This window comes from Vitis vinifera, chromosome 5 (genome assembly GCF_030704535.1).
Source record: "Vitis vinifera cultivar Pinot Noir 40024 chromosome 5, ASM3070453v1".
Classification (NCBI taxonomy): Eukaryota; Viridiplantae; Streptophyta; class Magnoliopsida; order Vitales; family Vitaceae; genus Vitis; species Vitis vinifera.
The window spans coordinates 13,272,024-13,283,142 of NC_081809.1; the positions used below are offsets into that span (position 1 = coordinate 13,272,024).

General features: G+C 40.7%; 1 non-coding gene across 1 annotated transcript; it reads left to right on the plus strand.

Moving 5' to 3' along the window:
- The first annotated feature begins 5,218 nt into the window (after nt 1-5,218).
- On the plus strand, nt 5,219-5,325 carry LOC132253865 (small nucleolar RNA R71). Its single transcript, XR_009465779.1, has one exon. It is a non-coding gene; the product is annotated as a small nucleolar RNA R71 (small nucleolar RNA).
- Nucleotides 5,326-11,119: the final 5,794 nt, after the last annotated feature.

Below are 11,119 nucleotides of genomic sequence, written 5' to 3' on the forward strand. Positions count from 1 at the left end.
GATTTCGCAGCGGCTTCGTTTAAGTTGCGAAATGGTTTCGCAGCGAAGTGCTAATTTCGCAAAGGATTTCCTTAGGCTGCGAAGTCTCGTAGAGCCCTATTTTTGCTCTGTTTTTGCTCTGTTTTTTGTCCGATTTCGCTCCGATTTCTTCCTTTCAATTTCTTTGCATTTTATCCCACCTGAGATCATTCAAAAACATTAAATTACATAAAAAAAATACTTTAAGATCAAAAATTAAAATGAAAAGTATGGAAAAAAACTTTGAAATTTACAAAATTTACAAAAATTTTGGACTTTGGTAAAACCAAGTCCATCAAACCCTTATTTGCTCAAGCTTTTTGTGGCTCAAGGAGGTTGATTTCCTCCTTTTCTGGTTTGAATGGCTCCATGAACGGCTTGAGACGATATCCATTGACTCTAAAGGTATCTTTGCCATTGGAATTCAATAATTCCACCACTCCATTGACATATACTTGGTGAATAATGAACGGCCCTATCCACCTTGACTTGAGCTTTCCAGGAAAGATATGGAGTCTTGTGTCATAAAGTAAAACTCTTTGTCCTTTTTGAAATTCTTTGTTGGAGATTAGTTGATCATGCCATTTCTTCATCCTCTGTTTTGCAACTTTGGAATTGATATAAGCATCATTTCTTAATTCCTCCATCTCATTAAGGTCTAGACACCTCTTTGCTCCGGCTCTGATCAAGCCCATGTTCAGCTTCTTTATTGCCCACCAAGCTTTGTATTCAACTTCCACAGGGAGATGGCATGCTTTGCCATAGACAAGACGATAGGGAGACATGCCGAGAATAGTCTTATAAGCTGTTCTATACGCCCATAATGAATCATGAAGCCTAATAGACCAATCTTTTCTACTTGCATTCACCACTTTCATCAATATGTTCTTTATTTCCCTATTAGCTAGCTCAACTTGCCCGGAAGTCTGAGAATGATAAGGCGTAGCTACCTTATGCTTCACTCCATACTTGGATAATAGAGCTTCAAAAGGTTTGTTGCAAAAATGAGCACCTCTATCACTGATTATGGCTTTGGGCACCCCAAATCTTGAGAAAATGTTCTCTTTAAGGAATTTGAGAACCACCCTGTGATCATTTTTTCTACAAGGGATTGCCTCAACCCATTTAGAAACATAATCCACCCCCACCAAAATGTAAGAATTACCAAAAGACATTGGGAAAGGCCCCATGAAGTCAATGCCCCATACATCAAATAGCTCAACTATTAGAATGGGGTTCATAGGCATTTGATTCCTTTTTGTTAACTTTCCAAGCCTTTGGCATCTATCACAACTTCTACACATGATGTGGGCATCTTTGAAAGGAGATGGCCAAGTAAACCCTGATTGCAACACCTTCATGGTTGTTTTCTGAGAGGCAAAGTGACCTCCACATGCATTCTCATGACAATGGTTTAGAATCCCTTGCTGCTCATCTTCAGGGGCACACTTCCTTATGATCTGATCTGCACAATAATTAAAAAGGAAAGGTTCTTCCCAATAATAAGCATGAATTTTTGAAAAGAAGTGCTTCCTGTCTTGTGCATTCCACTCACTTGGAATTTCACCAGTAACTAGATAATTAGCAATATGAGCATACCAAGGAGTTTTTACTAGGAACATAAGTGATTCCTCAGGAAAGTCATCATTAATAGGCAAGGAATAGGAATTATGTGCTATAACTAACCTTGAAAGATGGTTAGCTACCACATTCTCCACTCCTTTCTTATCTTTGATTTGGAGATCGAATTCTTGTAGCAAAAGAATCCATCTAATCAACCTTGCTTTTGCATCTTGCTTTGTCAATAAATACTTTAAGGCTGAATGGTCAGTGAAAACAATGATGAAAGACCCCACTAAATAAGCACGAAATTTGTCCAAGGCAAATACCACAGCTAACAATTCTTTCTCTGTAGTTGTGTAGTTCCTTTGAGCTTCATTCAGTGTTTTGCTTGCATAGTAGATCACATAGGGCTTCCCATCTTCTCTTTGGCCAAGCACAGCTCCTATAGCAAAGTCACTGGCATCACACATCAGTTCAAAGGGTAGTTGCCAGTTAGGGGCGGTCACTATTAGAGTTGTTAAAAATTTCTTCAGTTGATCAAAGCTATTTTGACATCTTTCATCCCATATAAACTTAGCATCCTTAGCTAACAGCTCACAAAGAGGTTTTGAAAGACTTGAAAAACCTTTTATAAACCTCCTATAGAACCCTGCATGGCCAAGGAACTGTCTTACTCCTTTCACAGTTGTTGGGGATGGTAATTTGACAATAAGCTCCACCTTTGCTTTATCAACTTCAATGCCTTTTTCGGAGATAATATGGCCAAGGACAATTCCTTGACGTACCATAAAATGGCATTTCTCCCAGTTGAGCACCAAGTCTTTTTCAATGTATCTGTGAAGAACCGCTTCCAAATTGATTAAGCATTCCTCAAATGTACCTCCATATACGGTGATGTCATCCATGAAAACCTCCATAATTCGCTCCACCATATCACTGAAAATACTCAACATACATCTTTGAAATGTTGTAGGTGCATTGCATAAACCAAAAGGCATTCTTCTATAAGCATATGTTCCAAATGGACATGTAAAGGTGGTTTTTTCCTGATCTTCCACATCAATTTCAATCTGAAAATACCCTGAATACCCGTCCAAGAAACAATAGAACGGATGGCCAGAGACTCTCTCCAATACTTGGTCAATAAATGGCAATGGAAAATGATCTTTCCTGGTTGCAGTATTCAACTTTCTATAATCAATACACACCCTCCAACCTGAAGTGAGGCGTGTAGTAATTTCTTCCCCTTTCTTGTTCTGAACCACAGTAATCCCTGACTTCTTTGGTACCACTTGAGTAGGACTCACCCAAGGGCTATCAGATATAGGGTAAATAATGCATGCTTGAAGTAGCTTCAGCACCTCAACTCGCACCACCTCTTGTAAATGAGGATTCAATCTTCTTTGAAGTTGACGAATTGGCTTTGCTTCCTCCTCCATATATATATGATGCGTGCAAACTAAAGGACTAATGCCTTTCAAGTCGGATATTTGCCATCCTATTGCCTTCTTACACCTCTTGAGAACTTGCAGTAAAGACTTCTCTTGATGACTGGTCAGAGATGAAGATATTACAACAGGACATTGATTATTTTCCTCAAGGTATGTATATTTCAGCTCCACGGGTAGAGGCTTCAGATTGAGTTTTGGAGTTTCTTTTTCAGCAACTGCCTCCTCTTCTTTATTGAACAAAGGTAGAATCTCTTCTATCCTTCTCCAACTTTGTAGAGTAGCAAGCACATTAGGAGGTTCAGACAAACCTTCCTCAAAATCCACAAGACTTTCATTCAGCTTGTCTTGCATATTCTGATTACAGTGCTCCTCTACCAAAGTGTCAATGATGCACACCTCTTCTGGACCCTCTTCTTCTTCCGGAGTGGTTTGCTTTTTAGACATATAGAAGATATTGAGATCAAGTGTCATGTTGCCAAAAGTGAGTTGCATAAGCCCATTCCTACAGTTGATGATTGCATTTGAGGTAACAAGGAATGGCCTTCCAAGGATGATAGGAACTAAATTAGCTTCCTTTACAGTAGGGTCGGTATCAAGAACAATAAAATCTACCGGATAGTAGAAATTATCAACTTGAACCAAGACATCCTCAATTACACCCCCTTGGAATTTTTACTGATCTATCTGCTAGAGATAGAGTGATTGCCGTTGGCTTCAACTCACCAAGTCCCAATTGCTTATAGACAGAGTATGGAAGCAAATTCACACTTGCTCCCAAGTCTAACAAAGCTTTCTCCACTACCTTTTCTCCAATCATGACTGAAATGGTAGGACTTCCTAGATCTTTGTACTTCAATGGAGACTTACATTGTAAGATTGCACTTACTTGCTCAGTCAAGAAGGCTTTCTTATTTACAGTCAACCCTCTTTTAATAGTACATAAGTCCTTTAGGAACTTTGCATATGTTGGAACTTGTTTAATCATATCCAGCAATGGGATATTGACTTTCACTTGTCTCAATACTTCAATAATTTCAGATGCATTTCTAATCCCCTTTTTCCCATGCAATTCTTGAGGAAAAGGAAGAGAAGTTGATTTTTTCAGCATTTCTTCTTTTTGAAGCTCCTTCTCTGGAATTGCATTCATTGTTGAATCATAGTCCTTCTTCTTTTCACTGATCTCACTCTCTTTGTCTTCCATTTCCTCCCCTTTCTTTATCTCTTCTTCTTTCTCAACATGTGGCTTGGGTGTTGGCTTCTCAATTTTTTTACCACTCCTTAGAGTGATCAAGGCTTTGACATCTTTCATCTGTGATGATTCTCCCTCAAGGCTTTCCACTTCATGGACACCCTTGGGGTTTTGGTGGGGTTGAGAAGGAAATCTTCCCTTTTCTTGTACTGTGTTCAAATTTGTGAGCCTTGAAATTGAGTATTGGAGATTATCAAACTTTTGGGATATATCATTTTGCATTCCATCCATCATTTTATTCAAAGTACTCCCCACTCTGTCAATTCTTTGATTGATTTGAGCATTGATGGCTTCTTGGTTTCCAACAAAATCTCCCACTACCTTGCTGAGATTTGCTATTGCTTGTTCAAGACTTGAAGATTGTTGAGATGGTTGATTCGGCTGTTGGTACTGAGTTGCTCTGACCTTCCATGAGAAATTTGGATGATTCCTCCAACTTGAGTTGTAAGTATTTCCATAAGGCGCATTGTTATTGGGCTTGAATTGTCCAACAACATTTGCTTGATCTCTGAACATTTCCCTTTCAGCTGAAATTGTAGGGCATTCCTCCACCAAATGTTCATATGATTGACAATTAGGACAAAGCTTCACTTGCACTGGTGCTTCAGCAACAGGTTGCACTTCATGCACTTTCTTCAGTTCCAGCTCCTCCAATCTTCTTGTCACAGCTGCCAATTTTGCTTTCATATCATCATCTTCTTTCAAGGTATACATCCCAGCCTTAGCATTAAAAGCACTCAGTTGAGACTTCATCTTCCCCACTTCTCCTTTGGTTGGTTCATCCCATCCCCTTGAAACTTCAGCTACATAGTTCAAGAAATCCATAGCTTCCTCCGGATTTTTGCTCATGAAATCTCCTCCACACATTGTCTCGAGGAGTTGCTTCATTGAGAAAGACATCCCATCATAAAAATAGCTCACCAATAGCCAAGTATCAAAGTCATGGTGAGGGCAAGCATTTATAGCTTCCATGTATCTTTCCCAACACTCATAGAATTTCTCATTCTCTTTAGTTGAGAAATTTGAAATTTGCCTTTTCAAGCCATTTGTTCTATGAGTGGGAAAAAATTTCTTGAGGAATTCAGCTTGTAAGTCAGTCCAAGTGCGGATACTCCTTGGCCTTAAAGAATTAAGCCAAATTTTGGCCTTATCCTTTAAAGTAAAAGGAAATAACTTAAGCCTCATCAAATCAATTGAAGCTCCTCCCTCTTGGAATGTATTACAAACATCTTCAAATTCCTTGATGTGTGCATAGGGATTCTCACTTTCCATCCCATGGAAAGTTGGTAGAAGTGGAACAAGATACGGTCTGATCACTAGCTGCTCTGTAGGGGGCACTATACATGATGGTGCACTCATACGAGGTGGATGCATACGGTCCCTCATTGATCTGAATTCATTGAGATTGTCTTGACGACCTTGGTGACTATGATGATCTTCAGGTGTAGCTTCCATGATATTCAAGCTCAATTCCAATTCCTTGTTATGAGGTATATCACGTTTAACAAGCCTTCCTCCACTGTCTCGTATCCAATTTGGCATACACAACTAGTATCTATCTGTAACTAAAATGAAAATAAAGGACAACAAAAGAAAACAGGGCTACGAAAAACAAAATTAAACTAAGCTAAATTTAAAAGATAAATTTGGATTATGAATTAGTAAAGAAAGAATGAGAATTAGTAAAATGAAAGAAACGTTACCAAACTTGTGATGAAAATCACAAGTGCTCTGAAATAGTATCACTATAAACTTGACACCTTCCCCGGCAACGGCGCCATTTGATTCATGCCCAATTGGTGTCTCAGTTGATTCATGTCCAGCTGGTGCTCCTTGTTTGAGGGAGTAATCAACAAAATTTATAACCTATTACACCATATACTAGGGTAGCAAAGAAAAAGCTACTATAGTATAGTGGCTCTAGGATCGTTCATTGGGAAGGGTTTCCAAATTACAAATGATACCAATTCAAAGTGAATTGGTACTTTTTCATTTCAAGGTTAGCTCAAGAAATAAAACAAAAACTTTGATTGGTAAAGATTTAGATTTAAAATGACTACAAAGCAAGTGATGGAAATTACTTAGGAAGAAAAACATTCCTTGGAGGGTCAGGTTCACTAGGGAGGTTCCTCATGCAAAAGACATAGCTCAGGTCTGTTGGTTCATTTCCTCGCGTGAGAGAATCAAAATATAGTCAATTCTCTAACCGGTGTTGTACATATACATCCTTTAATTAGATTTCAGCTTTAATTCTCTCACTGATGTAACTTGCAACGGTTCGAGCCTCTCACTAAGCCTTAACCATTCAAGGTGATCTTTAACCTTGGACTTCCCTTCTCAAGCTCGCAAGAGATAACTAATGGATGTCTCCTTGGAGTCCAAAAGCTTACCAAGTGTTGGCAATTCCAGAAAATCCTACTTTCAAGTCACCTCCCAAAGGCTCGCAAAGGGTAAACTAGTGCATCTCCATGGTTGGAGATCACTTGCCTTACCAAGTGTTGGCCCAGGTGACTCTAAGGTGTCTTAAGTTAACTAAAAACATAGAAATCACTAAAGGATTTCACTTCCTCTTCATTCATGGCTGAAACCACAAAGCTCTGCATTCTTGCACTTGGAACCTTTCCCGGCAACCTTAGCTCCAAGGAACTTAAGGTTTAGTTACTCATTCTCTGGGGAAACTTCCTCAGAGAGTGCATAACTTAGAAAAAATGAAGAATACAAAGTGAGAAGATAAGGCAAAACAAAAGTCCTGAATTTTACTTGCTTTCCAATTTTTACAAAAGGGTTCCTCCCTGAGAACAGGCTCTCGAGAGCTATTTATATCAACAAAAACAAATACTAATTATTACATGGATATTTACTCTTTTTACTAACTTAAAAGCTAAGGAATCTTATAATTGGTGGCTTTCAATGAGAATTTTGGGATTTAGACAACAAAAATCTGATGAAAAATATCTCCCAATGTCGGTAGCAAATATCGGGATGCACTAAGGATCATTTCACAAGTGAAAATGATGTCTGCGAGATTTCGCAGAGGCACAAAAAGGTCTGCGTGATTTCGCAGAGGCACAAAAAGGGCTGCGAAATCATTTCGCAACAAACGGCTAATCTCGCAGCGCTGCGAAGTTGGCTTTCAGCTTGCGGTGTTCGGCTTCCAACGTGTCACATATATCAGGAAACTTCAGGAGGAATTCCACAGCACTGTGCAAAAAGGCTGCGAAATCATTTCGTAACAATAGGGTGATTTCGCAACGCTGTGCAAAATTCTTCCTTCAGCTTGGAGTGATCAGCTTGCAATGGCTGTAACTCCTATATTTCAACTCCGAATTGTGCACCATTTGAAGCATTGGATTGTTAACTTCCTGAGCTTCGAAACGACATATAGCATGCATGAATTGGACTTCAGGAAGTGCTCAAAAAGTGGCTGACATGACTGTCATCAAGAATATGCTTCATGACAGATTTCTCTTTGCTTCTTCTCCTTACATTTCGGATTTACTCATGGAAGTAAAGGACTTCAAAGCTTTAGTTCTTCACGTTTCTGAGCTTCAAATTGCTTTGCCAAAGATTCCACATAACTCTCCTCAATCTCGGATTGCTTTGGTGATCAAAAAGGCTATCAAAACACCAAAACTTAACACATATTGATTAGAAGTGCTTGCAAAGGTCCTTAATATGTTAATTGGGTTAAAAGGCAATAACTACTACTCAAAAGTGTTTAAAAGAGTTAATTACAAGCTATGAAATAGCACATTTTGAGTAGTAATTAGTGGACGGGTTCTTTCATAATTCATGATGTGCAACCAAATGGAGTAGTGGAACTACTCCACTTCAATAGCACTCGAACTTTCAAAGTGAATGGGCATCATCTCAAGCCCTATATGGAATCATTTTCCCGATACAAGGAGGAATTCATCCTCCTTGATCCACCTCCAACATGAAAACACTTGGTTCATGGTTGAACTTAGTCTCTTCAAAGACTAAAGAGTTCATCCTCTTTTTGTTTTCTTTTAAGTTGATTTTAGTTTAATCTAGTGTTTTTCTTGTGTTTTTGAATGTTTTGATTTTTATTTTTGACTTTAATGTCATTCTAATGTGTTTTGAATTGGTTTTTTATGTTAACATGCAGGTAGGAAAACTTGAAGAATGAAGTCATGGTGAAAACAAGGGAAAACAGGAGAGAAAAAACCAAGACTCAGCAATTTTTGCACAACAGGAAGTGTTGTGCGAAATTTTCGCACGACACATCCCTTGTGCGAATTTGCTTTTGTGCCAATTTTCAAAAAATGCATGCTCTCGGTCCCTTCCCAAAATCTCAATGCGAATTTCACAGGAATGCGAACCTTGTGCGAATTCGTTTTTGGGACAAATTTTCAAAACCATGCTCTCTGTCTTGGAATTCCACAGGAATGCGAAATTTTCGCACAACATAATGGGTTGTGCGAAATTCGCACTTCCTCTTTAAAGGTCGTGTTCTCCTCTTCCAATGCTAAGTTTCTTCTTCATTTCTCTCAATACCTCTCTTCCGATCACCCAATCCCATCCTTAAGCCCCTTTTCTTCATCATTCCCCATTCTCAGCACCACCATGGCAGCCCATCTCCATAGCTCCACTCCATAGCCACGACATTCACTATTCACCACAGTCCACTCCTTTAATTTTCAGCTCTATCTCCTCTTTCCACCATAAAAAACCTTTCAATTCTTCACTCAACACTCTAAATCCATCCCTCAACCAATCCCAACCTTGCATTTACCAAACCAAAGCCTCAAGCTAAGGATTCAAGCCACGGTTTCTTCGTAGGAAACCCATTGCCGCCGGGTAGAGGAGCCTCCAAATTCCAAATTCTCTTCTCGAAAAGCTCCAATTTCCAAGCCTAGCCACCATGAAAAATCCTTTTCCTACCTTAGCCAGCATTTCCCACCCTCAAAAGCCAAAAATTTTCACCATTTGAACGAGCTTCAAATTTGCAAAAGGGCGAGTGAATAGTGCCTTGTGTTGTGCGAGTGTTGTGCCAAATTCGCACAACACCCCCCCCTTGTGCGAAATTTTCAGTTTCTCCATCCCTACCCTTCCCAATCCCAAGCCTCTGAGCCTCATTTTATCGCTTCATCATGCCTAAGACCCGAGGAGGGTATACCTCAGCTCCCCAGAGCAGTCAGAGAGTCGCCCCTGTGCGGGCCCCACTAGATGCACCTCTACATTTACCTGATTCTACCCCTCAGAGCAGATACCATACGAGGAGAGCATCTGTCACGCCTGTGGCCCCTACTCAGATTCCACCTCGGGGTCCTCCTACAAAGAAAGCCAAGACTTTAGAGCCAGGAGAGTCCTCTAGAGCACCTCGGGATTCACAGTCTCAGCCTCCTTCCACCAAGCGCCCTAGACCCAGCTCGCCCATTGAGGGCAACTCAGATTGCCGATCCAGAGCATTTCATGTCGAGGCATATTTTGATCACACTATTTTGCGCCAGCAGACTGAGTTGCGGGATTCATACCGTCTACTTGAGAGGTACTATCTTGTACCCTTTATGACTCCGCCCCAGTTCTTTTATCTTCGAGTAGCTTTAGACTTTTACCAGTCTATGACTACTCGTGGCGTCACGGTACCAGCCTCGATACTTTTTACCATTGATGGACGCCAGGGTATTTTGGGGGCTCGACAAATTGCCGAGGCTTTCCATATCCCTTATGCACCAGCTGATCCCACTGCATTTAGACGCTGGGCCCCACTTTCTGAGTGGGACATGGTTCGTATCCTATCTCGAGGGACATCTTCCCAGATGACCATTTTCAGGAGGGAGCTTCCCATAGGGATGCTCCTAGTTGATGTGGTGCTTCGCACCAATCTTTTTCCTCTTCAGCATAGAGTGTAGAGGCGAGGGGCTATTCTAGAGGCATTATTTCGTATCTCTGAGGGCTACTACTTTGGCCCCCATCATTTGATTATGGCCGCTCTCCTCCATTTTGAGGAGAAGGTGCATACGCGGCGTCTTACGAGGGCGGCCGCCCTTCATTTACTTTTCCCTCGACTACTATGCCATGTTTTGGCGCATATGGGTTTTCCTGCAGACCCTCATTCTGAGCCTCGCCGCCATTGTCGAGAGAGCTTCTCTCTTGACCAATGGAATCAGGTATGGCTCCATCAGCATTCCCCAGAACTTCCCGAGCCAAGGGAAGTCCCTCCTACTCCATCCACTTTAGCTCCCTCGGAGCCTGTACCAGAGGCAGTATCATCTGATGCCCCACCTGCTGTTCCTTCTACCTCAGAGCCGCCCATTATTATCCCTGGTGTAGAGTACCGTGCCTTGCTCGCTTCTTTCCAGACTCTGACCACTACTCAGACGGCCATTATGGAGCGGATGGACCACTTCCAGCTTCGGCAGGACCAGCAGACTCTCATTCTCTGTGAGATTTAGTAACACCTCGGTATTTTTCCACCAGCTCCACCTGTAGCGGTGCCTTCCTCAGTTCTAGCAGATGACGCCTCCTATCCACTAGAGGAGCCTACTACTTGATCATACGATCACTCATCTCCTTTTTTGTATCTATATTCTATGTTTTTGGATGTCTTATATATTTTGGACCACTTTTATACTAGGATTGGATATATTCATGTTTATCTTGTATATTGTACTCTCTCAGTTTATATAGACATCTCCTTTTTTGTGTATTTTAGCTATTCCTTTTTATTTCCTCTAATCATCACTCTTATGATTTTTCTTTTCTTTTGCAACATGTGGTTTCTCCTGTTTATTCAGAGTCCCTTACTATCAGGAGGTATCACTTCCTCCCTTTTATTATCACTTGCTTTTGGAACATTAGGGACAATGTTCAT